We start from the raw sequence: 26,747 nt of genomic DNA, 5'->3' as shown, positions 1-26,747 counted from the left end.
ATTGTATCCTCAAACAGGGGGAAGGGCTCGGGAACTCTGTGTGTCTCTTATACATAAAAGCATTCATCTCATTGAAGAGGCTCAATCCTTAAAACTCCATCAGCTGACAAAGGCACCACCTATGGATACCATAACCATGGGAATCAGGATTTCATCATATAATATTTCTGGGGGACACAAAGGCTGAGACCATAACAGATAGAAACGTGAACTGGCTCCATCCTCCTCTACTGGCTGTCTTCACTTACACTCCACTGCACCCTCATTTTCTGCATCATCTTGCAACCATTCCATACATTCTATCACTCTGGGTTTCATAAGGCCAGGTCAGTCAAGTGTCAACACCACCTCATATTCAGCCTATTCAATGTTTCCCTCTCCCCTGCTGAGGCCCAAGGGACCTTCCAGGAAGCATTGATATGTCCATTTCTGTAAGGTTCCTTGTCTCTCCTTCTCTGGATCTTCATTCCTTGGGCCATATTGGAACAGGGTAGATGGTAACGAGATGGGAAAGTTCTGACATCACTGACTTACATGGTGCTCTTGTAGCCTTCTCTTGGTCCACACGGACTGGTCATAATACCCCCTGACTGACAAATGCTTCTCTTGTGTGGGATCCTTGTGATTATCCCGGACATTCACAAGTTGGGGATCCCCAACATCATAGTTTCCTTTTTAATCAGGGGAAATATTCTGGCACCCACAGCTCACCACCTGCAGTCATCACCACAGCCTCTCTGTTTCCCTCACTCTGCAAGCACCATCTGGAGAAAATTCAGTAGCCCACAGTCAGCTGCCTACTAGCTGACCCACAGGAAACCCATGTATCATAAACACTCTGAACAAGTGAATGGCAGAAATATTGGTGTGCATCTGTCCCCCTCCTGGGGAATCTGGACAATTGTCCAACTTGTCACATAGACACCAGGCATATCTGAAAGCTGGATTCAAATCACATTTATCTGAGAAGTGAGACCATTCTCTCTTCCTTTTAGAGTAACTATCCTTGTCATTAATTATTTGGCCTTACAAACATGCCCTAGTAGGTCTCTGAATTATAAAATCCTCCAAATAGACTGAGTCTCTACTGAGACTGGAGCGATGTGACTGAAAAGGGTTGTTCAGCTTGTTCCACAGCCTTCAGACAACCTGGAATGAGGGCCTTCTCTTGACTGGCTCTCTTAAGAAGTCAGTGATGTTGCTGGGCTGGTTGTGCAGCATCTTTAGGGCTTTGCCAGTAATTCCTAGAAAACAAAAATTGGGAAATCAAAAGATAGAAGGGAAATGGGGATAAATAAGAGAGAACAAAGAGAAAGAAGGAAGGAAAAGCAGCAAAAGGAATGTGAGTCAAAGACTTGGGTAGTGAAGGGGAATAGATGTTAAAACACTTTATTTTTAAGAACCAAAATATATATGTTCTCTTTTTAATATTGTAAGAGCAAATATCTCATATTCCCATTTATTTCCATTTTCTCTTCCCTCCTCTTTTTTCTGAAAATGTTCTTTATATTAAGAGTATTCTTTTGTTGTCACTAAAGGCTATAGTTCTAGAGATGAACAAAGCCTGGCAAGTCTTCAGGGCAGAATCCAGCCAAATTATCTTCTTTTAGGCAAAGACACCTTTCACCGACATACAGGAACACTGTCCAGCAAAACCAACCTCTTCCCTCATAGCCAAGGTTATTCTTGACTGAGTCCTGCTCCTCCCTTTACCTGGGATAACCCAGTCCTTTCAGAACATAACAGAATACTCTACCACAAAGCAATCTATCGACTCTCCTTTGGCTCCTTCATGCATATAAAGTGTCAGCTTTCTTCTATTTTCACTTTCTTTTTCCAAAATGTAAAACACCCTGAAAAAACCCTGCAAGCACTTTCTAAGTCATTTACTGCCCAAAATATCTAATTCTATTGTGTTACTTGCTTACTTTCTTTCCTTCAGTATCTAGATATTTCCAGAAGGGAGGATGGTATCTCTTAGAGGGAAAATTTGTCAATGAAGGGCCAATTCAATTGGAGGAATCATACACTCATTAATAGACCACACACATCTTCATGTATTTGTCTATTATAAAATTTACTTCAAGCATAAATTTAGGACTTTACATCAAGAACAGAGGTGATGACATTGAGAATGCTCTCCTTGCTTGACAGTGACATATAACGTGAATCCTGTAGATTTCAGACAATATTGAACAGAGCCATAGGTATTCTATAGTGTCAGTCAGGAATAGCCAAGGGGGGATATTTGGACAGGATTTAACAATCACTCCCTTGCCATCCAGAAAGCATTGATTTTCCCCTCTTTTACAGATTTTCATGTAAGATTACATTTGAAGAAATGGCCCTGCTATATCAAGGATAGCAGCAGTGGTTACTGAAGGGAAACAAACAAATGAAGAACCTTTGAAGTTCACTGACCTTATAGATTAGTAAGTCACATATCATGGGTACAGTGAGGACTTCAACTGAGGTTTGAAAAAGTCTCTATTTTCCAGAAGCAGACCCTCAAGTTGTGGCAAAGGAGAGGGTGTTACAAACAAATAAATTACTTATATTGCATGGTAGAGTGAAGAACATTAAGACGTTGTGCCAACATGGTGCTACAGTAGATTGAGGTGAAGCTAGGAGCCATCTGAGTGTGTCATAGGAGTGATGCAAATGGGATGACTTTATGATGGACTTTTGAAAGGTTGTTGGGATATTGATGTGGAAAAATAGGAAAACAGTATATCTGTCAATTCATTTAGGATCATCTTATGAAGTAAGGATCTCCAACATCCTAGACCACTGAGATATTAATACGTATAGCATTATAAGGTATCAGTGAATAATCAAGTCTGATGAAAACACAACAAATGTTCATTTTTTACTATTCATGTTGTATCAGTAATGATTATGCTCCCATGATATACTGTATATATTATTGTAGAGTTAGAATGGAGAAATACTTGTATGGATTTTTATGCATTTGGGAGAATCATATATGCCAATTTGGAGAGTTTGTCTTTATTCTACAAAACAACAGGAAACCAAGAACATTAGGTTCAAGAGAGAAGAATGTCCAGAATTAGAAAAGAGAAACTTTAATGTGGAATGAGTTGTGGTTGTTGGTGATGGTGGAGAATAAGAGAGAGACCAGAAAGGGCTGGGAATATTATGACACTAAAAATCAAAGAGGGCTCTGCCAAGTGAAAAGACGCAAAGGATGTGAGAGATACAGGAAGTGAAAAGGACCTTACCATATGCAAGGAATGAGGCAGACGTAAGAGCGAAAAAAGGCATCCAACAATATGGGACTAGTTGAGTCAATCAATGAAACGTCAGAGAGAAGGGAGGAGATAAATTAAGGTTTTATCCAAAAGCATCTGAGCTCTATTTTCCTGTATTTCATCAACTTAGTACCAGAAATCACCAAAAAACGTTAAGGTTCTGCAGCAAATTTGGAAGTAAGTACTCTACAGAGCCTCTGCTAGACTCTCTGGAATACCAGAAGCAAAGCATAACTACCCAGTGATAGCAAGCAGTAAGTCTCTAGTCACTTTCAACACCTAAGTAAGACATACATTGTAAAGAATAGAGGATGAATGGAAATAAAATGGAATCATCCCTTACAAATTTAAGAGCCAGCCTAAAGAAAACCTAAAACCTAAACAGAATAGAAGTAATGGTCTCCCTAGTCATGTGCCTACTTTCTCCAAGAGTTCCTCATTCCTTTTGCTGAATCCTCCCTTGTTTACTAACCCTTCATTGCCTTACTCTCAGTAGACGGTCAGCTAATCACTAAAACAATAAATAATTAAACAGTGTTCACTCCTGAAATATAGTTGTATTGATGGACTCTTCAAACTGAAAAGCTTTCTAATCCCCTGAAAGTAAAACTCTAATACTGGAAGGATTCCTCCCCAGCCTCTTTCCAAAATGCCCAGTGGGCAGTAGCTGTGAGTGTGGCTACTTAGCCATGTTCTGCCATAATTATAACATGTTTGGATTGAATACAGGAAATGGATGAAGCACCTAAAGATGTCAAGAAAGAAATGCATGGACAAGTGGAAAAGAGAGCAGAAGGCTTAAACACTGATCAATGCCTGCACAACATACCTTGCGTGATGGGAGCCAGGTGGGCCTAATCAGGGATGGGTTTTTCAAGAAAGCTCTCTATGATTTGGCACTGAGAAGTTTGTTTCAACTCAACTGTTTCAACATGATTCTTTGATTCTAAGACTCAAAGCCACTTGTCTCATTTAATGGCACTAAGTCAAAACAGGAATATACTTATTGGCTATTTGAAACTGCCAAGGTAGGAGAAACCCAAGTAAGATGGTAGGTGTTCTGAGAAGGATTCAAAGGGCAGACACACCAAATAATCACAGAAATCACATAATCACAGAAAACTAGCCAATCTGATCACATGGACCACAGTCTTGTCTAACTCAATGAAACCTAGCCATGCCGTGTGGGGCCACCCAAGACAGATGGGTCATGGTGGAGAGGTCTGACAGAATGAGGTCCACTGGAGAAGGGAGTGGAAAACCACTTCATTTTTCTTGCCTTGAGAACCCCATGAACAGTATGAGAAGGCAACATGATAGGATACTGAAAGAGGAACTCCCCAGGTTGGCAGGTGCCCAATACGCTACTTGAGATCAGTGGAGAAATAACTCCAGAAAGAATGAAGGGATGGAGCCAATGCAAAACAATACCCAGTTGTAGATTTGACTGGTGATAGAAACAAGGTCCAGTACTGTAAAGAGCAATATTGCGTAAGAACCTGGAATGTAAGGTCCCTGAATCAAGGCAAATTGGAAGTGGTCAAACAGGAGATGGTAAAGATGAATGTTGACATTCTAGGAATCAGTGAACTAAAATGCACTGGAATGGGTGAATTGAACTCAGATGACCATTATATCTACTACTGTGTGCAGGAATCCCTTAGAAGAAATGGAGTAGCCATCATGGTCAACGAAAGAACCCGTGCAGTACTTGGATGCAATCGCAAAAATGACAGTATGATCTTAGTTTGTTTCCAAGGCAGCCATTCAATATCACGGTAATCCAAGCCTATGCCCCAACCAGTAATGCTGAAGAAGCTGAAGTTGAAAGGTGGAATGTTCTGAGAGAATAACATTGAAACAAGTATACAATCAAGGGTGAAACAGATCACCAGCCCAGGTTGGATGCATGAGACAAGTGCTCAGGCCTGGTGCATGGGGTAGACGCAAAGGGATGGGATGGAGAGGGAGGCTGTAGGGGGGATCAGGATAGGAAACACATTCAAATCCATGGCTAATTCATGTCAGTGTATGGCAAAAGCCACTACAATATTGTAAAGTAATTAGCCTCCAACTAATAAAAATAAATTGAAAAATAAAAAGAAAGGTTCTATGAAGACCTGCAAGACCTTCTAGAACTAACACCCAAAAAAGATGTCCTTTTCATTACAGGGGACTGGAATGCAAAAGTAGGAAGTCAAGAAACACCTGGAGTAACAGGCAAATATGGCCTTGGAGTACGGAATGAAGCATGACAAAGGTTAATAGAGTTTTGCCCAGAAAACACACTCGTCACAGCAAACACACTATTCCAACAACACAAGAGAGGACTCTACACATGGACATCACTAGATGGTCAACACCGAAATCAGATTGATTACATTCTTTGCAGCCAAAGATGGAGAAACTCTATACAGTCAGCAAAACCAAGACCAGGAGCTGACTTTGGCTCAGATCATGAAGTCCTTATGGCAAAATTCAGACTTAAATTGAAGAAAGTAGGGAAAACCACTAGACCATTCAGGTATGACCTAAATCAAATCCCTTATGATTATACAGTGGAAGTGAGAAATAGATTTAAGGGACTAGATCTGATAGACAGAGTGCCTGATGAACTATGGACGGAGGTCTGTGACATTGTACAGGAGACAGAGATCAAGACCATCCTCATGTAAATCCATGGCTGATTCATGTCAATGTATGGCAAAAGCCACTACAATATTGTAAAGTAATTAGCCTCAAACTAATAAAAATAAATGAAAAAAAAAAAAAAAAAAAAGACCATCACCCTTGAAAAGCAATGCAAAAAAGCAAAATGGCTGTCTGAGGAGGCCTTACAAATAGCTGTGAAAAGAAGAGAAGGGAAAAGCAAAGGAGAAAAGCAAAGATATTCCCATTTGAATGCAGAATTCCAAAGAATAGTCAGGAGAGATAAGAAAGCCTTCCTCAGCGAACAATGCAAAGAAATAGAGGAAAACAACAGAATGGGAAATACTAGAGATCTCTTCAGGAAAATTAGAGGTACTAAGGGACATTTCATGCAAAGATGTTTTCGATAAACGACAGAAATTTTATGGACGTAACAGAAGTAAAAGATATTTAGAAGCGGTGGGAAGAATATACAGAAGAACTGTACAAAAAAGATCTTCACGACCCAGATAATCATGATGGTGCGATCACTCACCTAGAGCCAGACATCCTGGAATGTGAAGTCAAGTGGGCCTTAGAAAGCATCAGTAGGAAAAAAGTTAATGGAGCTGATGGAATTGCAGTTGAGCTATTTCAAATCCTAAAAGATGGTGCTGTGAAAGTGCTGCACTCAATATGCCAGCAAATTTGGAAAACTCAACAGTGGCCACAGGACTGGAAAAGGTCAGTTTTCACTCCAATCCCAAAGAAAGGCAATGCCAAAATATCTCAAACTATCACACATTTGCACTCATCTCACAGGCTAGTAAAGTAATCCTCAAAATTTTCCAAGCCAGGCTTTAGCAATATGTGAATCCTGAACTTCCAGATGTTCAAGCTGGTTTTAGAAAAGGCAGAGGAACCAGAGGTCAATTTGCCAACATCTGAAGGATCATCGAAAAAGCAAGAGAATTCCAGGAACATCTATTTCTACTTTATTGACTATGCCAAAGCCTTTGTGTGGATCACAATAAACTGTGGAAAATTCTGAGATGGCCATACCAGACCACCTGATCTGCCTCTTGAGAAACCTATATGCAGGTCAGGAAGCAACAGTTAGAACTGGACATAGACCAACAGACTGATTCCAAATAGGAAAGGAATACATCAAGGCTGTATATTGTAACCCTGCTTGTTTAACTTATATGCAGAGTAATTCATGAGAAACGCTGGACTGGAAGAAGCACAAACCATGGCATTGACCAGATGGAATTGTATTTATATATATATAAACATATATGTAAACACACCTATGTAAAGAAAAGTTTTGAAAAGGAATATAATTCTAATTTGGATGAAGAAAACAAATCAACTATTTTTTTTTAATGTGCATTTTAGCTCTCATGTTGGATCTAAAACCTTACCTTCAATGTAATTTATATTTATGCTGATAAAAGAAACAAACATGTCTTAATCTTGTAACATCAACTGCAGAAGAGCTTATTTACAATAGCTAATCGAAACCACAAAATTTTGAAACCTATAGGTCTGCCCAGTATCTGGTATTGGTCATTTAACCAATCATTGACTCAATTCCTCCTTGACTCAGAAACTCTCATAGGTGCTTAGTTTATATCAGTAATCAAAGCAGGCAGACATTTGTCCTCATGGAACTGAAATTCGAGCTGGAGTAAGACAGATAAACTGTAATAATCATGAATCCAAGTATATAACATGGTATGTTAACAGGTGATCTGTATTATGGGAAAAGAAATGGTAAAGCAGAGGATGGGGTTTAGGGATTGTATGTGAAGAAAGGGAGGTGATTTAAAGAAAAACAACTTAGACCACACTGAAGGGAGCAAACATGCTTTCTTTCATTCAAGATTCAAGTTTTCCCCTGTCCAGTCAGGTCTCTTGGTCCTCTACCCAGCTTCAAAATGTTTCTGTCTCTGAGGCTCTATGCAAACTCATGCAAACATGGATGTTCTGAACATTCTGCCTCTCTTTAGTTGAACTGGTTCCAGAAAAATATTTTTGATAAACTCCCCTTAACATAAAATGTTAAGTAACGTTTTATGAAGCAAAATTTGATAATTTTCTGTTTGCTGAAGAACTAATCTCCAAATTATTTTTCATTTTTTAAAAATATTATTTTATTAGTTGGAGGCCAATCACTTCACAACATTTCAGTGGGTTTTGTCATACATTGATATTTTTCATTTTAAAACACACTGTCAGTGACCTAATAATAATAAAAATATTATATATGCATTGCTATTCTAATATATTATGACATTTAAAAATATGCCAGTGTCCAGCCTCAGCAGGATCCAGGGGATACCCTCAGGATGAACAACATCGGTGAGAGAGAGAGAGAAGACACGTGAAACCAGCCTTGATAGGGCCAAGTCTGCGAGAAAGAGAGAGACAGAGAGAGAGAGAGAGAGAGAGAGAGAGAATGACCAGACGGGGGTGATTTCAGGGTCTGGCAGAGTCTGGCAATGCTTTATTGTTTACCGTGGCTTTTATACCCTAAGTTAGTACATTTCTAAGGGGAAGATAGTTTAACATTACATCAGCTTGTTCTTCACGAAACCAGGGTGTTTTCTGCATACTTCTTTGTTTATGAGGGTCTTGTACATTATCTTCTGGCCTTGGGGCCTATTGACATTTTATGACCGAGGTGAATGCAAAGTTGTTTTCCGTAATCTATTCTTTAATGAACACAAAGGTCAGTCCTTTTGCAGAAGTTATCAGTTAAATTTATCTAAAAGGTTTACCACACAAAGACTCTGCAGCTCCAATGATGCAGCCCCTGTTTAGCATTCCTGGTTAAAATTAACAATTTTAAACTCTTATTTTTCTAAATCTTTAACTATAACCCTTTTAGAATAATATTTCTATGTTCTCTAATAGGGCTTCCTCACCCCCGAAGGGCTCTGTGCCTATTAGGGCCTTTATGTGATCAGGTTCTTTATGCTGTTTTATGATTAGGGTATTATAAGCAATCATGCATATTAGTCCCAAGGGCATAAATACATTTGCCAAACAAACTAAAATACCAGCAAAGGAGTTTAAATTAAAACACTCCTTTCACCCTGGATAATCTCATAAGATATCACCACCCGGGAAACTTATTGATTTAAGTTTTAAATTGGTTTTTATTTGGAAAGAGATCGGGGAAGGCCTTCTGCCTGTGTCACAGAAATTAGGGAGTAGTCTTATTGAAGCAAGCATCAGAAAGACAGATATCATCTTTAAGGTGAGCACCGGGGGCAGCTTTTCGGAATCCCTGAAAACCTGATCCACCTTCCTTTCAGGCTTTCTCCTCATGACCTTGTCATGGGTGGGATCTCGTGTGCCAGCTCCCGGCATCTCCCCATTTTTTATTTTTTAAGACAGCCAGATGGATCTCAGTCGCGAGCTTTTGAGTGCTCTGCTGGAGAGTTCTGACAATGCAAGGAAGGATTATAATGAGAAGTAAAATTAGAGCTGCTACAGCAGCATATTGAAGATAGTTGATAGGATATCTTTTCCAGTAATAAAGTTAGAAAAGGTATGAAAAAATTCATTAGCAGCTCCTGCAGCAGTAAAGTCCAGGTGGGAATGTTCTAAGGTTTTTATCTGACTGTGAAGCTTTCCAAGATCTAAACTAATGCTGGAGCTATTCCATACACCTGAAATATGATTTTTAATCCTTTCCCAATTGTAATCTGTATCATTTACTTTCAGGGGCGTTACACAGATCCATCAATGGTCGGCGTGACAGGATAGTGCTAACTTTACCCTTAAAGCCTGCAACTCGGTTCCAATATGCATGACTGCTTCTTTTAGGGCGTCTATTTTTACTTCTAATTTTTTTCTATAAATTCTTGCGTAGCTAGAGCTAAAGAAACATTTTTTGACATAGCATTGACATATTGAACAGGATGTACCTGTTGAGTCAATGATATCGCTGCCATAGTGACAGAGGTAATTGCTGTTATCAAAACTGAAATCCCTAAGATAAGTAATCCAATAAACCGTCGGAATGCATTAAATCTTGCAGTTGTTGCAGAACGGCTAAACCGTAATTGTCATACCAATAGGCATTCACTGTGACAGGCACCATAAGATAAGGTGGACGTTGCAACATCACAAAAGAACAAATATTATATTGAGGGGTTAAACAGGATGAAAGCATGCATTGTTCACAGTAGACTATATCTGGTTCACCTGAATAATTCATTTGTATATGAAGCCTTTTTGAATCATTAGTAAACAAAGAAATGTAAGGGGAGGGTAAACAAGCCAGCACAGAATAGGTGGAATCGTTTTCTGGCCCAGTTAAAGTAACAATGGAGGTGGCAGCAAGGGCTCTCCAAATTTCTGGCTGCCAAAAGGTTTTGCCCTTAGTAGTATAGGACAACATAGTGGTAACAAATTGATTATAATGCCATCTGCTGGGCACTAATGGCCAAGGGAGGGAATCATTTTTCCAATTGCTAAACCTACTGACATGGTCAGAAACAGCTCCTAGATTCTGACTTGGATTTGGATTGCTCCAGTCTTGTACCAAATAGTTTCCACCTACCGGTATTCTATAATCTATTTTTGAATTATAAGTACAAGATTTCCATACTGGATATCCAAGCCAGTTGTCTATAGTTTTCTATATGATATCTGACTGAGCAACATGAATACAATTTAGATATTTTGGTGGAGCATTAAGGAACAAGGATTTATAGGGGTCAAGGACCCCGGGCATATGGGCCTGTAATATCCAAACCAGCCGATCTCCTGTTTTGTCTGAAAATTTTGATGCTGGAGAATCTGTCAAAATTGCTTTCTTGGAGGCTCCAACACACCCCTCCTTAGAGGGAGTGATAAGATCACTTGTATGACTATGGGGGAAGTTAAAGCAAAGGGGAAGGTCGTCTGTTAATCCCCTAAGAGTATAGTTAAAATTGATGGGGTAGTGATCTTTATGATGAGAAGTATAAGATCCTCCCAAGAGATGAGGCTGGTCTGTGTTGACCCGTATAGGGTCATTGTTCCAAGTAACTACTTGGAAGGTCAGGGGATCAGGAAATATGCCCAGTATTTTTCTGATGTAGAAGAGGTAGCACTTGCCTGGCAAGACAGTAAAGCAAGCATAGCAATAAAAACCCTTTCAGGAGGGGCTGAGGATCCCTGTAGAGAAGCTATTCCCTATGCTAAATGGCAAAGTGACTTAATTTGCCCCCATGTGGCTATGGAGGCTTGTTGAGTTGCCAGGACGTCCTGGTGGTTTCCACTTGTTCTTCCGGGATCTCCACTGCCTGTTGTTTCAGAGTCTGCTGGCCCTTCCAGGTGGGCGGTGGAGGCAGGGGCAGAGGAGTGTCCTTCTTCTTTTGTGGTCTAAGCAATGGGGGAACCGGATGTCTGGGGGACTGCGACATGGCGAATCAGTTTGTCCGGGGTCCAAATTGGCTACTCAGCACCCTGGGGGAAAATACAAGCACACCCTCGGCCGCTGGTTAGTAATGGGTCAGGACCCCTCCATTGTTCTGAAAGAAGGTTTTTCCATTTAACCAGAGGTTTTATACTCTGCTGCTCTGGACTCCAATGTCGGAGCATTGCAGTAACCCCAAATGAATCAGTGTTTAGATTGTATATCACAAAAACAGCGTGTTGTAGAATCTGGTGAGGGGAACTATACTTAAATTCACCTTTATGTAGTTTTAAAATTTGAGTTTTTAGGGTCTGATGTGCTCTTTTTACGATGGCTTGTCCCTGTGGGTTATAAGGGATACCTGTGCTATGTTTTATATGAAACCTTGTACAAAAGCCTTGAAAAGATTTAGAAGTGTAAGCAGGGGCGTTGTCAGTTTTAAGACATTAAGATAGCACAAGTCTAACAGTGAGGGGTTATTTTTGGTAGAAGCAAAATGAGCTTTTATATGTGCCATAATCTTAAATAACACTTATTTACTAAAGTATCAAAAGATTTTAAAAACAAATATAAATCACTTAAAGGCAAAGAAATTCATAATTTGTTATTGAAAGATTCATTCTAAGAAAACTTTGTTCTCTTAACATAGAGAGTAGACTAAATTCCAGTCTGTTACCAATTTACCGGATAGCAAACAAACAAAATTTTTCAGTTAATCTTAGAAAAGTCTTTTTATAAATCTTGAAGAACTAGCAGTATTTTTTTTAAAGCCATGAGAGTAAAACCATACAAGGCATATTTAAAATCTAATTAAATTGTAATTGACAAAGTAGCCTGGTCATTGTTGTGACTTGTAACACTTTTAACGTGATAACTAAAATTATAACTGACATTTTATCAGGACATATCAGATTTTCATGAATTTCACATAATTCCTAGGATATCTATATAAGTAACATCAACCATACAATATAACCTGAGAAGATTTATCACTCCTCCAACAATAATTCCCATGAAATTAGCATGTCAAATGAACTCAGGTAGTTTAATAGCTCTTTGGGATGTCTCAGGGGCCCTCTGAAGCATCCCAAAGTCAGCTAGAAGTCAAGCTATTTAGGCAGTTTTGTCAATAAACATCAAAAGGGTTTATAGTACTTTGTCAGGTAGAATCATATAGATCACTGTGAAATAATATATTTGCACTTTTCAGCAAATCTTTTAACACTTTCTGTACCCATTACTTTGTTCTTCCATCCTGAAACAACCACCTGTAAGTCAAACTTACTCCCCCCCCCCTTTTTTTTAATAAAATGTAACTTCATTTTTCATACTTTCTTTACTGAAGACACACATCTTACTTTCCTTAAGCAACCAAGAATTTACCTTTATATTTGCATTCTATAGATTGGTGAACATAAATACCAGTGATAATTTCTAAAAAAATTCTAGCAAACATCTCAGGATGGCATCAAACATTATTCATTTGTAGTCCCAAATCTCTTTAATTTTTCTGTAAAGGGAAATCAGTGTTTAGTAGTGAATGTTTCAGAATCTTATTATTATTATTATTTTAATGATCTAGCTATTCAATAAATCAATCACTTAATTTAGCACAACCCTAGAAATTCAGGTTACCAAAATCTAAAGGGACTGTTTTAGAGAGACATTTTAAAAGTATGATGATTTTTAATAGTTTATCTAAAAACTCCTATCTCATTTACATTTTTTTTTTGAAGTTTCTTTACTTGAGGTACTTTCCTTGTTGACAAACTTGTAACAGATATTACAATATAACAATATTTAACTTATAATAAACCTAAGCATAATGAAAATATTTTACTTGATGTTAATTACTCTAAGACATGTCTATATTAGATAGGTCAACAAACAAACATTAATATCAGGTATTTAATACTGAATATTTTCCAGTTTACCTGAACCTGGAATTTATTGTTTAATTTAGAATTATTTGATTTGTAAACACTTACCTTTTCTTTTAAGTCAATTAAATAGAGCTCATTTACCAATTAACCTAAAAAATATCACCCAGAGACAAAGACATACCAAAACATATTTAGACAGACACAGTGCAAGATCTAGCTTCATTTTTTAAGTTTGGTCATGAATTAGATATTACAATATAAAATTTACTAGTTTATAAAAAAGTTGAAATAAATAAAAAATTTAAAGGCTTTTTCCCTTTTCCCTTCAGTCTCAGGATTTAGAGATGGTCTAGATAAGTGTTCCTGAGAGCCCTGGTCTCAAGGCACAGGGAAAGAAAATTAGGTTCTAACAAAAAGCAAAATGGTCATCAAAAATCACAACACAGAACACAAGAGTTAAAACACACACATATAAACCTGGCAGTCCTCATCAGACACTCCCTTAAATACAAGAATACAGTCTCTCAGAAAACCTTCTATAGAGACACAGAACTTTAGATGTCTTCAAAGGTTTTAAGAGGAGGAAAGGAAAAGAAGGAGGAGGAAGAGGCAGGAAAGGGGAGCAAAAGGGGTGGCCTTACAGACGTCTCCTGCCACCTGCAGACACCCAGGCGTTACGGGACTTTTTCCTGGGCTTCTAGAGAAGGGAGGACTGGAATTCGGCCCTACCGGAATTTGAGTTCTCTGCCACGAGGAGGTGATCAGTCTCCAATCCTCAGCTCAAGCTGAGGCCCTTTGACCAAATTCCTGCGTCCAGGACCGGGGGATTAGAAAAATGGGAAGGATAGGAAGAGCTAAGGAGAGGACAGAGAGAGGGAAGGGAAGAGAGGTCAATAAAGTCTCTTGTTCCTTACCGGTCGGGGCACTCTGGCCAGTTGTCTGTGTCAGGAGGAGACCAGGGACAAAAGGGTCCCCGTTGCGGCCGCTGGGTCTGGTCCATTGGCAGGCAAGCTGGCGCCTGAGTACCCCGAGTGGTCAGGATGTCAGTCTCAGTGAAGAAGAGTCCCCACCAGAGTCGCCATTTGTTGCAGGAAGGGGGACCCCTTCCAGGGCTCGAAACTGACCTCTTATAAATGAATTGTTGGAGACACATGTGCTGACATAGCAAGAGATCTCATTGGAAAGAGCACCGGGGTGGAGGGCAGGAGGGGAAGGGAACCCAGGAGAACTGCTCTCTTCTGGAAAACAAGGACATTGCTCTTGGACAAAGGTAGAAAAGGACTGAATACTGGTCTTTTAAACTTTAATTCCTCTGCGGTTAAGGAGTTGCATTATGATTCCAATAAAAAGCTGACTTTCTTTTGACTCACTGTTACCCATTTTTGTTACTAATTAGAAGAAGAAAAAAAGAGAAGAAAGGAAGAGGCTTAATTTAGAGAAGAAGGAAAGAACCTGAAACGTACCCACCTTTCTCACCCTACCTTTCTTATGTAGGGGGGTCTGTAGCGCCCTAGTGGGGTCTAAAACCTAAAACCTACCCACTTTCTTCACCCTACCTGTCTTATGCAGGGGGGCCCAGGCGCTCTAGTGGAGTTCTAGCCGTCCTGAAGACTGAACAATGGGGGGGATTACCTTCGGGTTCCCTGTTCATGGTGCCACTTGCCAAACAAATTAAAATACCAGCAAAGAAGTTTAAATTAAAACACTCCTTTCACCCTGGATAATCTCATAAAATACCACCACCCAGGAAACTTATTGATTAAAGTTCTAAACTGATTCTTCTTTGGAAAGAGATCGGGGAAGGCCTTCTGCCTGTGTCACAGAAATTAGGGAGTAGTCTACTGAAGCAAGCATCAGAAAGACAGATATCATCTTTAAGGTGAGCGCCAGGGGTAGCTTTTCGGAATCCCTGAAAACCTGATCCGCCTTGCCCGTCAGGTTTTCTCCCTCATGACCTTGTCATGGGTGGAATCTCGTGTGCCGGCTCCCAGCACTAATCTCCAAATTATTTTTCATTTTAAAACACACTGTCAGTGGCCTAATAATATGTAAAAAATATTATATATACATTGCTATTCTAATATGTTATGACAGTTAAAAATATATACAAAATGTAAATTAAATGACAGTGAGATAAAAATAAATAGAAATGGAAATGCTAACATTTTCTTCCCCAGTGGATGAGGTACTCATTTTTTGGCCACTGGACTAATGGATTCTGAATGTACACTCATAATTATACCATTTGTTTAACTATAATAATAAACTGATTTCTCTTATGTATAGCTTCAATCAAAGTTTGCAGAATACCAAAAGGGGGCAAGAATAAAATTATATTTGAATAACTTTCTTCATATACATATATAAAAGTTTGAGTTCAATTAAGTAATCATCTTTAGTTCCTCTGTTATTCCGTCAATTCACCTACTGGTAAATAATTCAAACTTTACAATTGATTTTTTTTTTTTTTCATAATAAAAGTAGAGCAATGGCCTTGAAAAAAAATGGTCTAATGAAAAAGTTGAGTTAAAGTTCAACATTCAGAAAACTAAAATCATGGCATCTGGTCCTATTATATCATGGCAAGTAGATGGGGATAGAGAGTCCCTTGGACTGCAAGGAGATCCAACCAGTCCAGCTTAAAGGAGATCAGTGCTGGGTATTCATTGGAAGGACTGATGTTGAAGCTAAAACTCTAATACTTTGGCCATGTGATGTGAAGCGATGACTCATTTGAAAAGACCCTGATGCTAGGAAAGATTAAGGGCAGGAGAAGTGGGCAACAGAGGATGAGATGGTTGGATGGCATCACCGGCTGAATGGACATGGATTTAGGTGCCCTCCGGGAGTTGGTGATGGACAGGGAGGCCTGGCATGCTGCAGTTCATGGGGTCACAAAGAGTCGGACGCGACTGAGCAACTGAACCAAATTGAACCGAAAAAAATGTTGTATGGATATCATTATATATATATATATATATATATATGTATGTATATATATACATATGCATTTGTAAAGAAAATTAATGAAAAAATACAGAAGACTTACAGTTTGCTGAAACAGAAAGTGTACTCACTCAGAGCTGAATATACATATAATATAGAAAAAATACTTTCTTAGCTTCTGATGACTTCTAAAGAAAGGGACTCCATGATATTCATCTCCAGCCCACTGTGGACTCCTTTCCCTCCTCAACTTCCCTCCAGAAAATCTCTTCCCCAGGTTATAAAACACACTTTGGGCTTCTGGTTCAGACACGATGACTTGATCTCTTTGTGCCCACTCCTCTGTTTATTCTGAAAATAAGAAGAGACCACTAAAGGAGACCTTTTATAGTTGACAAGAAGAAGGGGAACTAGTTTGGGGCCTGAAGAAAGGAAGAGAAACACAGCAGCACATGACAGAAGACAGCCAGGCCCAGCATTCCTGACCTCCAACCTGGCATCAGAAGGCAGCCTGAGTGGGGCTGTTCCTCCCAAGGAGTAAATGTGAAGGAACACCAGGTGGTGGTGTAGTTGCTAAGCTGTGTCTGATTCATTGTGACCCCATGGACGGTAACCCACCAGGTTCCTCTGTCCATGGAATTCTCCAGACAAGAATACAGATTCCCATGTCCTCCTCCAGGGGATCTTCCCAACTCAGGGATTGAAGCCAGGTCTTCACAAGGCAAGTGGATTCTTTCCAGTCTGAGTCACCAGGAAAGCCCGAGAAATTTAATAATGGCATGGATATTTGGAAATTAAAAGGATAGAAACACATGTGAATATTAGATAAAGTAGACTTTAGAGCAAAGAAAATATCTAAGGACAAAGAGTAGAAGGACCTTACATGAGGAAAAAAAGAGGCAATCCAGCAGGAACACATAGTAGTCCTAAATATGTATACATCTAACAAGATAATCTCAAAATACTTGAAGCAAAATTCGATACATCATATAAATACTCCTATACACTTCACTGAGATTGAAACTGTGACATAAAACTTTTGAAAAAGAAATCATCAATCCAAGATAGATTGACCAGAGAATCCTAACAAATATGTTTAAAATTAAGATCAATTTGACATAATCTCTTCAGGAAAATGAAAGAGTAGGAAAACATTCCCAACTAATTAAATGGGGCCAGTATTACTCTATATGAAACACACACAAAGGCAGTACAAAAGGAAACTTTCAGACTATCGTCTCTGACAAATTTGGAATTAAAAGTTTTCACTCTCACACATACAAATCAACCAAATGAATTCAACTATGTATAAAAACATCTCTTGATATTTTCTGATCCCTTCCTAAGTCTGGTCACATTACCTATCTCTTCAAAGTGTTTAAGTGAATCAAGTGTACAGACAGTTCAGTTCAGTTCAGTTCAGTCGCACAGTCGTGTCTGACTCTTTGTGACCCCATGAATCGCAGCACACCAGGCCTCTCTGTCCTTCACAAACTCCCGGAGTTTACACAAACTCATGCCCATCGAGCTGGTGATGCCATCCAGCTATCTTATCCTCTGTCATCCCCTTCTCCTCCTGTCCCCAGTCCCTCCCAGCATCACAGTAAGGGTCCCAGTAAGAATATCATCATACCAGAAATACAGTGACAAATCCTCGAGTCTAGGTCAAATCAGAAACTGACCTCTCCCATTAAAGTTAATCCGACCCAGTCATTTTAAATGTCTAGAAAAAATCACTGCAACTAGATTCATAAGATAAAGAAAACATATCTACTACATAGAAATGGTGGGTGTGTTTGATATTCTTTATTAGTCTCTCTGGAACTGTGTTGATCATTTTCTATTATGTTATGAACCTTTAGAGGCTGAGAAGGTCAGACTTTATCCCTTTAGCTCTCTTGGCTTCTGACTTCGACTTGAGTTTGGCCAGTGGTTGACAAAAGAAATTGTTGAGTCAGTGGAGAAAAAGATTCGTGGATTGATTCTTTCCTCTGACTCCTTTCTTCCTGGACAGTGGCCAAATCTCTCCACTGAAGCCCAGAGGTCTAGTCAGAGGTCCTCGCTTTTAGCTGCAGTCATGTACAAGACACTTTAGAGACTGCAATATCCATTCTCTTCTTTGCCCCGTGGCCCTAAAAGTGTTCATGCACCCCTGTTCTTGCATGTCTCAAAGAGTTTTACTTTTCCTTTTAAGCTTTCCTTAGCTCTGCTACAGCTTCCAAATCCTTAAAGCCCATTGTGTGTTAGTCACTCAGGCATGTCTGACATTTTGTGATCCCCATGGACTGTAGCCTACAAGGCTTCTCTGTCCAAAGGATTCTTCAGACAAGAATAGTGGAGAGGGTAACCATTCCCTTCTGAATAGATCTTCACTGACCCAGGGGAGTAACCCAGGGCTCCCACATTGCAAGGAGATTCTCTGTCATCTGCACCACCAGGGAAGCCAGTTTCCTTTATTTTCCTTATCTGTGTAAATCATCTTGATTTCTGACAATGATAGGGGTGGGTATGGAGCTGATAGAAAAAGATGGTCCCTCAATGACCTAATGCTAAACTGTTACAACAAGAGGGGGGCATCTTTTTTCCTGAATCCAAAATCATAAATACAAAAACATGTCACAGGTCGTGTAAAAATAAACACTGAGAAATCAATGATTTAAAAATGAATTTGGTAAAAGTGCACAAACTTTAAGCTGTAAGATGATGAATGAGATCTCAGGGTCTAATGTGTAACATGGTGACTATGGTTTGTAATGTGTTATTGACATTTGTGGGGTTTCCCAGGTGATGTTAGTGGTAAAGAACCCTCCTGCGAGTGCAGGATGTATAAGAGATATGGGGTGAATCCCTAGGTCAGGAAGATCCCCTGGAGGAGGGCATGGCAACCCACTCTAGTATTCTTTCCTGGGGAATCCCCATGGACAGAGGACCCTTGCAGGCTATAAAGTCCATGGTGTCACAGAGTTGGACATGACTGAAGTCACTTAGCACACATGTAAGAGAGAAAAACTTAAAAGTTCTCACCAAGAAAATCTTTAAGGTAAATATGTGAGGTGATATTAATAGATATGTTAATTAAATCAATGAGGGAATCCATTAATCATGTATACCCATTTAAACTGCCATGTATATTTTAAACATCTTGCCATTTTATCTGGAAATTATATTTTAAAAAACTGAACAAAGGAAAAAAAAAACCAAGAATTTTAATGCTTTTTATATAATATTGTAGATATTTCAGCCATTACTCTTGGTATGTAAAAGGGTTTTCTTTATTCCAGATAATAACCTGTGGGATACACTGGATATTCAGAAATGGAAGAAACGTTGGAAATTATCTAGACATTCCTCCCATATTAAGGATCTGTAAGTAATCCAAGAATGATTAAGTCACTTATCTAAACTTATAAAACTCGATGCAAAAGTAGCAATAGCAACCAGGTTTTCTCTGTTTAGGGAACTCTTTATCGAATTATCTGGCAAATGGAAATATCTCCTATGCTCTGCAAATCTTGATTCTTATCTCTTTCACAGAAGTAATCATATTCTACTTTGTATTCATTGTCCAGTTAGCATAAGTCTAACCAACTAAATTAAATTATTTGAAGTTTCAATCCTGGCATGCCTGTTCTTCTCACTCTATATTCTCACTTATGGCTAAAGCTCTTTATCAATGCCATTTCTTCTCACTGGAAGACCCTCGCTCTTTCACCTCATGCTTTCCCGACATCTTTCAGGTCTCAGTAAAAACCGCTTCCATAAAGCAGCCTTTTGTGATTCTAAGAGAACACAGGTCTCCTTGTTATGTGGACATATGGCATTCTGTGCTTTTCCCTCTTGACACGTGTCCCAATTATGGTTCAATATTTAACTTTGAATTTTCTTCATTTCTCTTTTTCTATTAAATTTTAAGTCCTACTTTACAAAGTCCACATATGTGCTCTTGACTATTGTCCATTCTTTGCATCCACCAGGGCTTCATTAGGTGTTTGGTGAATGAAACACTTTTATTCTTGCAGAGTTAAATTCCACTGAATTTCCATGCTGCTCTCACAGCATACAGTGAGAGCCATATAACCATTGAGGTCTTTTCTTCCACCCAAACCCTCATATCCTGATTATTTGGACATAATGACAGAAGTAGAAGTGCAGAGGCCTCCCTTGTGGCTCAGCTGGTAAAATATCTGCCTGCAATGTGGGAGATCTGGGTTTGATCCCTGGTTTGGAAAGATTCCTTGGAGAAAGGAAAGGCTACCCACTCCAGTATTCTGGCCTGGAGAATTCCATGGACTGTATAGTCCATGGGTCACAAGTCTGACACGACTGAGCGACTTTCTTTCACAGAACTGTGGATGCATTTGCTTTTAGTCTTTGCCCCATTAGACAGAGAGCACTGGATGTCCGGTCTTTATCCCACACACACTCGCCCTCACAGCTTCCTGTCCTCAGATAGTGTGATAACTGAGTCACTGACTAAAAGACTGAAGAGGACAGAACTAGAGACAGTGCTCTGAACCTGCCACTTGAGTCTACTTTTTACCATAGGATTCTTAACATCACTAGAGGAGTTCACTTTCTTAGCTGTACTCTCTGATCATGACAGATAAAAATAATTTAAGGAGAGCCTACAAATCAAATATTCTTACATTGTACACAAACACCTAATCTCTGTTTGAAGTTACAAATGAAATTACCTCCTTGATGAATTGTCACCTACTTTTCCTAGATGAATGTACCGTTTTCCTCTTTAGGGCTTCCTAATTTCATTCTCACCTTTTTTATCTACCTGACCACATTCTGACTTATAGTTAATTATCTGAGCAACACCAATCCCCACTCCTTAATTCAGTTCCCCTGGGTCTACATAGGTAGGCCAACTGCCCGGCACCCCTCTCCAGTACTCTTGCCTGGAAAATCCCATGGACGGAGGAGCCTGGTGGGCTGCAGTCCACGGGGTCGCAAAGAGTCAGACACGGCCGACCGACTTCACTTTCACTTTTCACTTTCATGCATTGGAGAAGGAAACGGCAACCCACTCCAGTGTTCTTGCCTGGAGAATCGCAGGGACGGTGGAGCCTGGTGGGCTGCCGTCTATGGGGTCACACAGAGTCGGACACGACTGAAGCGACTTAGCAGCAGCAGCAGCAACAGCAAGCATGGCAGAAGCTGGCCAGCCATTTGTTCTTTTTGAGGTAAATATAATTAAAAACAAAGAGCCAGCCTCTGATATTTAGGATAAACTGACAACTGGACAAAATGTTAACTGCTATTCCAGATAAAATTTCCCTTTGTGTTAATGTCTTTCCTTTAGATAGAACTTCCATTCTACAGAGAGTTCAGGTAAATAGAAACGGGACTTATATGTTAGCTGGAAAATAAACCCACTGTTGCAGGAAACAAAAGTAGACAAATCACTCATCTTCTGTATATTTTAAGACCCATTTTATTAGGAGCTGGCAGCTCAGACAATAAAGAGTCCGCCTGCAGTACAGGAGACCTGGGCTCCATCCATGGCCAGGAAGATCCCTGGAAGAGAGCATGTCAAACCACTCTAGTATTCTTGCTTAGGGAATCCCCATGGACAGAGGAGCCTTGCGGGCTGCAGTCCAAGGGGTCATCAGTCCATGGGGTCGTAAAGTGTTGGACACTGTGGAGCAACTACACACAGCAAACTTCACAAGTTCTCATACTGACATTTAGAAACAGTTTCTCTCACTAGTGTGCTTAACTACAACTCTTGATTTTCAATGGAAGATCAAAGATAAAAGTAATATTCCATAACAGTCAAGTAATTTTTTCTATCAAATATTTGTTCTTAAAGCTAACCTAGCAAAATACATTGTGAGAAAGAGCAGATAATGAGAAGTATAAGAGATCCAAACAGGGAAGCTGCTCAACCAAATGATAATTTTCTTTTCAGAAAAAAGAACACACCTCAGTTTAGAATCATGTTTTATATAGAGATTTGCATAATCTTTGGAAAGGTAAAGGATTTTCTACTCTAATTTTTCTTTTCCAGTGAAGAAAACCAAGCCCTAGAGCACTGAAGATAGGTTTTCCAAGTGAAAGAGTAGTTATGTTAGGATTCTGATGAGAGGCTGGTGACAGGCCTTACGGTTCAGTTGCTTCATCTCTAGGGTGACAGGCTGGAGTTGGGCTACCAGTATTGGTTCTGTCTTCAGACTGAATTTCTCTAATTTTTAGAAACTTCTTTCTTTGCTCTTAATGCCCTCAACTGATCACATAAAATCCACAATCTATAGGTTTAAATGTTAATTACCTCTAAGAAAATATGCTCCCAGGTGAGCATGTCAAAAAACTACAATTTGAAAGAAATGTACAATTCTATGGAATATGTTACCTTGTGCCACTTTATTTAGAATTGAATATCTGTGCTATGTGTTCCACATTCATGACCTTGGAAGGGAAAACAAGATTGACAAGTTTTTTTTTCCCATTTGATCATGTCCAGTGTTTTAGTGCATGCAGGCTGCTGTTACAAAATGCCAGGGGCAGGGTGGTTTATAAACCATGTTATTTATCTCTGTTCTGGAGGCTAGAAGTCTAAGATCAGGGTGCCAGCATGGTGGAGTGAGTGTGGGCTTCTTCCAGGACGTAACACTGAATAGAAGGGATGAGCCAGTATTTCAGGCCTCATTCACAAGAGCCCTAATCCCATTCATGTGGGCTTTGCCCTCATGACCAAACCATTTTCCAATGGTCCCACCTCCTGAAATCATCACTTTGGGGATTAGGTTTTCCACACATGAATTTTGGAAGAACACAGCATTAGACCACGGCACCCAACGAGGAGACTGACTGGTCTGAGGTGACCCAGTGCCTCATGCCACTGAATGCTCTGTGTGCTGATAGGGAGCCGAGGACTAAGGGAGCTGAGTGAGGACCAGCAGCCCCAGGGGGAGGGTCTGAGATGGCAAACTCCTTGATGGACTTCACAATGATATGTAAGTGTCTCCAGCGTCTTCCTTGGCCATCAGTCATTGAGGAATCCCCCCCTCCTATACATGTTCCTATATGATATATGAGTTAATTATTGAGTTCCTAGACACAGTACCATTGGATCAACATGATAACATCATGACTATACATATGAAGAAAAGGGCCTTTGACAGATACAAATTTCAGAGTGGAAAGTCCTCAAGACTTTATTCACTTCAGGTAGCAATTACAAGTTTGGGGACCTCCCAAGACCATTCTTGGGTTCCTAATCAGGCTGGGTTCCAAGAGCTCACTGAAAGCTGTTATAGACGTGGTTATGGTTTACTTCAGATCTTTGATTTATTTTATTTTTATTTTTTTAAATTTTTTTATTTTTCAGTGGGTTTTGTTATACATTGATGTGAATCAGCCATAGAGTTACACGAATTCCCCATCCCGGTCTACCATCCCACCTCCCTCTCCACCCGATTCCTCTGGATCTTCCCAGCCCAACAGGCCCGAGCACTTGACTCATGCCTCCCACCTGGGCTGGTGGTCTGTTTCACCACAGAAAATATACATGCTGTTCTTTCGAAACATCCCACCCTCCCCTTCTCCCACAGAGTTCAAAAGTCTGTTCTGTACTTCTGCGTCTCTTCTTCTGCCCTGCATATAGGGCCATCGTTACCATCTTTCTAAATTCCGTATATATGTGTTAGTATACTGTAATGTTCTTTATCTTTCTGGCTCACCTCACTCTGTATAATGGGCTCCAGTTTCATCCATCTCATTAGAACTGATTCAAATGAATTCTTTTTAACGGCTGAGTAATATTCCATGGTGTATATGTACCATAGCTTCCTTATCCATTCATCTGCTGATGGGCATCTAGGTTGTTTCCATGTCCTGGCTATTATAAACAGTGCTGCGATGAACATTGGGGTGCACGTGTCTCTTTCAGATCTAGATTCCTCAGTGTGTATGCCCAGAAGTGGTATTGCTGGGTCATATGGCAGTTCTATTTCCAGTTTTTTAAGAAATCTCCACACTGTTTTCCATAGTGGCTGTACTAGTTTGCATTCCCACCAACAGTGTAAGAGGGTTCCCTTTTCTCCACACCCTCTCCAGCATTTATTGCTTGTAGACTTTTGAATAGCAGCCATCCTGACTGGCGTGTAATGGTACCTCATTGTGGTTTTGATTTGCATTTCTCTGATGATGAGTGATGTGGAGCATCTTTTCATGTGTTTGTTAGCCATCTGTGTGTCTTCTTTGGAGAAATGTCTGTTTAGTTCTAATTCATTTTTTATTTTCAATGCTATAAATGTCAGCTTTTGTTGAACAGTGAAGAACTTGTATGTATATATGTGGATATCCACTTTTGTTTAGATTTTTTTCTCATGGAGCAACAGACAGGTTTCAAAAAGGAATAGGAGTATGTCAAAATTGTATATTCTCGCCCTGCTTATTTAACTCATATACAGAATACATCATGAGAAATGCTGGGCAAGATGAAGCACAAACTGCAGTCAAGATTGCCGGGAGAAATATCAATAACCTCAAATATACAGACACCACCACCCTTATGGCAGAAAGTGAAGAAGAACTAAAGAGCCTCTTGATGAAAGTGAAAGAGGAGAGTGAAAAACTTGGCTTAAGCTCAACTTTCAGAAAATTAAGGTCACGGCATCCCGTCCATCACTTCATGACACGAACATGGGGAAACTGGATAGTGGCTGACTTTATTGTTTGGGGCTCCAAAACCACTGCAGATGGTGATTACAGCCATGAAATTAAAACACGCTTACTCCTTGGAAGGAAAGTTATGACCAACCTAGATAGCATATTAAGAATCAGAGACATTACTTTGTCAACAAAGGTCTGTCTAGTCAAGGCTATATTTTTTCTAGTAGTCATGCCTGGATGTAACACTTGGATTATAAAGAAAGCTGAGTACTGAAGAATTGATGCTTTTGAACTGTGGTGTTGGAGCCTACTCTTTAGTCTGTTGGACTGCAAGGAGATGCAACTAGTCCACCCTGAAGGAGATCAGTCCTGGGTGTTCATTGAAGAACTGATGTTGAAGCTGAAACTCCAATATTTTGGCCACCTGATGAGAAGAGCTGACTTATTTGAAAAGACCCTGATGTTGCAAAAGATTGAAGGCAGGAGAAGAAGGGGGATGACAGAGGGTAAAATGGTTACTGGCATCACCGACTCAGTGGACATGAGTTTGGGCAGATTCTGGGAATTGGTGATGGACAGGGAGGCCTGGCGTGCTGCGATTCATGGGGTTGCAAGGAGTCAGACACGACTGAGCGACTGAACTGAACTGAACTCAAGTAGGTCATTTCAGAGAGTTGAGTAGAGTTTTCTGTTCCATACACTAGTTCCTTATTAGTTATCTATCTTATGTATATTAGTGTGTACACGTCAATCCAAGTGTCACAATTCATCCCTCCCTTCTCCCCTGGAACCATAAAATAATTTTCTACATTGTGACTCTCTTCCTGTTTGTAAATAAGTTCATTTGTACCATTTTTTAACATCCCAGATATCAGTGATATCATACTCTTTTGTCTTTCTCTGTCTGACTTACTTCACTTGGTATGACAATATCGAGGTCCATCAATATTGCTACTGTTAGCATTACTTTATTCCTTCTTATGGCTGAGTAACATCACATTCTATATCTGCACTACATCTTCTTTGCCCATTTCTCTGTTGATGGACATTTAGGTTGCTTCCATGTTCTGGCTATTATAAACGGTGCTGCAATGAACACCGCTATGCTTAGTCACTTAATTGTGCCTGACCCTTTGCGAACCCATGGATTGTAGTCTGCCAGGCATCTCTGTCCATAGGGGTAGACCCCGTGGACAATAATACGCAAGAAGATTGAAGTGGATTGCCATTCCCTCCTCCAGGGGATCTTCCCAATGCAGGAGTTGAACCCAGGTCTCCCATCCTGCAGGCAGAATTTTTACCATCTGAGCCATCAGGGAAGCCCTGATGAAGCAAGGAACACTGAGGTGCATGTATCTTTAGAAAGTATGATTTTCTCTTGGTACACACCCAGAGGATTGTAGCTTTTTAAAAGATATAGATAAAAAACTGCCCAGGAAAAGGCATATAGGGCAGAGTCAAAGGAAAAGTGAAACATGGAAATTTGGTTTCGTCTTCCCAGGGTGTCATGGGCAGCTCTGTGTTCCCAGCACCGATGTGCCAGCAGTGAGCACTTGCAGACATGGGAGCTCACTCCAGGCTCCGTGTCCAGAGTTTTTACTGGGGCTCCAAGGCGAGGAATGACTGAGGGTCCATACAGCTGATCTCAGGCTCAAACCTCTCTAGAGGTGTAGCTGATACTGCATGACTAAAACCCTCATTAGGATTCACATCATTCTTGTGGGTCAAACTTCTTGCTCTAAGTCACATTGACATCCCTGTCAGGCTGGCCCAAGACCCTCACAAAAACAAAAGCACTTTTCTCAGTATTAACCTTTGACACCTTTAATCACCCTTTCTCAGAGGAAACAGCCTAAGGGTTTAGAGAGGAGCTCCCAGGAAACAAGGGCAAAGTCCAGACTTCCACTTGGCTGAGGCTGAGCCCTTCACTACACAGCCCTGTGGATGGGTAGTTTTGCTTGAGAAGGCTCCCCTGTT

The sequence above is a fragment of the Muntiacus reevesi genome, chromosome 20 (assembly GCF_963930625.1).
Source record: "Muntiacus reevesi chromosome 20, mMunRee1.1, whole genome shotgun sequence".
Taxonomy (NCBI): Eukaryota; Metazoa; Chordata; class Mammalia; order Artiodactyla; family Cervidae; genus Muntiacus; species Muntiacus reevesi.
The sequence above is the reverse complement of the archived record's forward strand: the minus strand, read 5'-3'. Positions refer to the sequence as shown.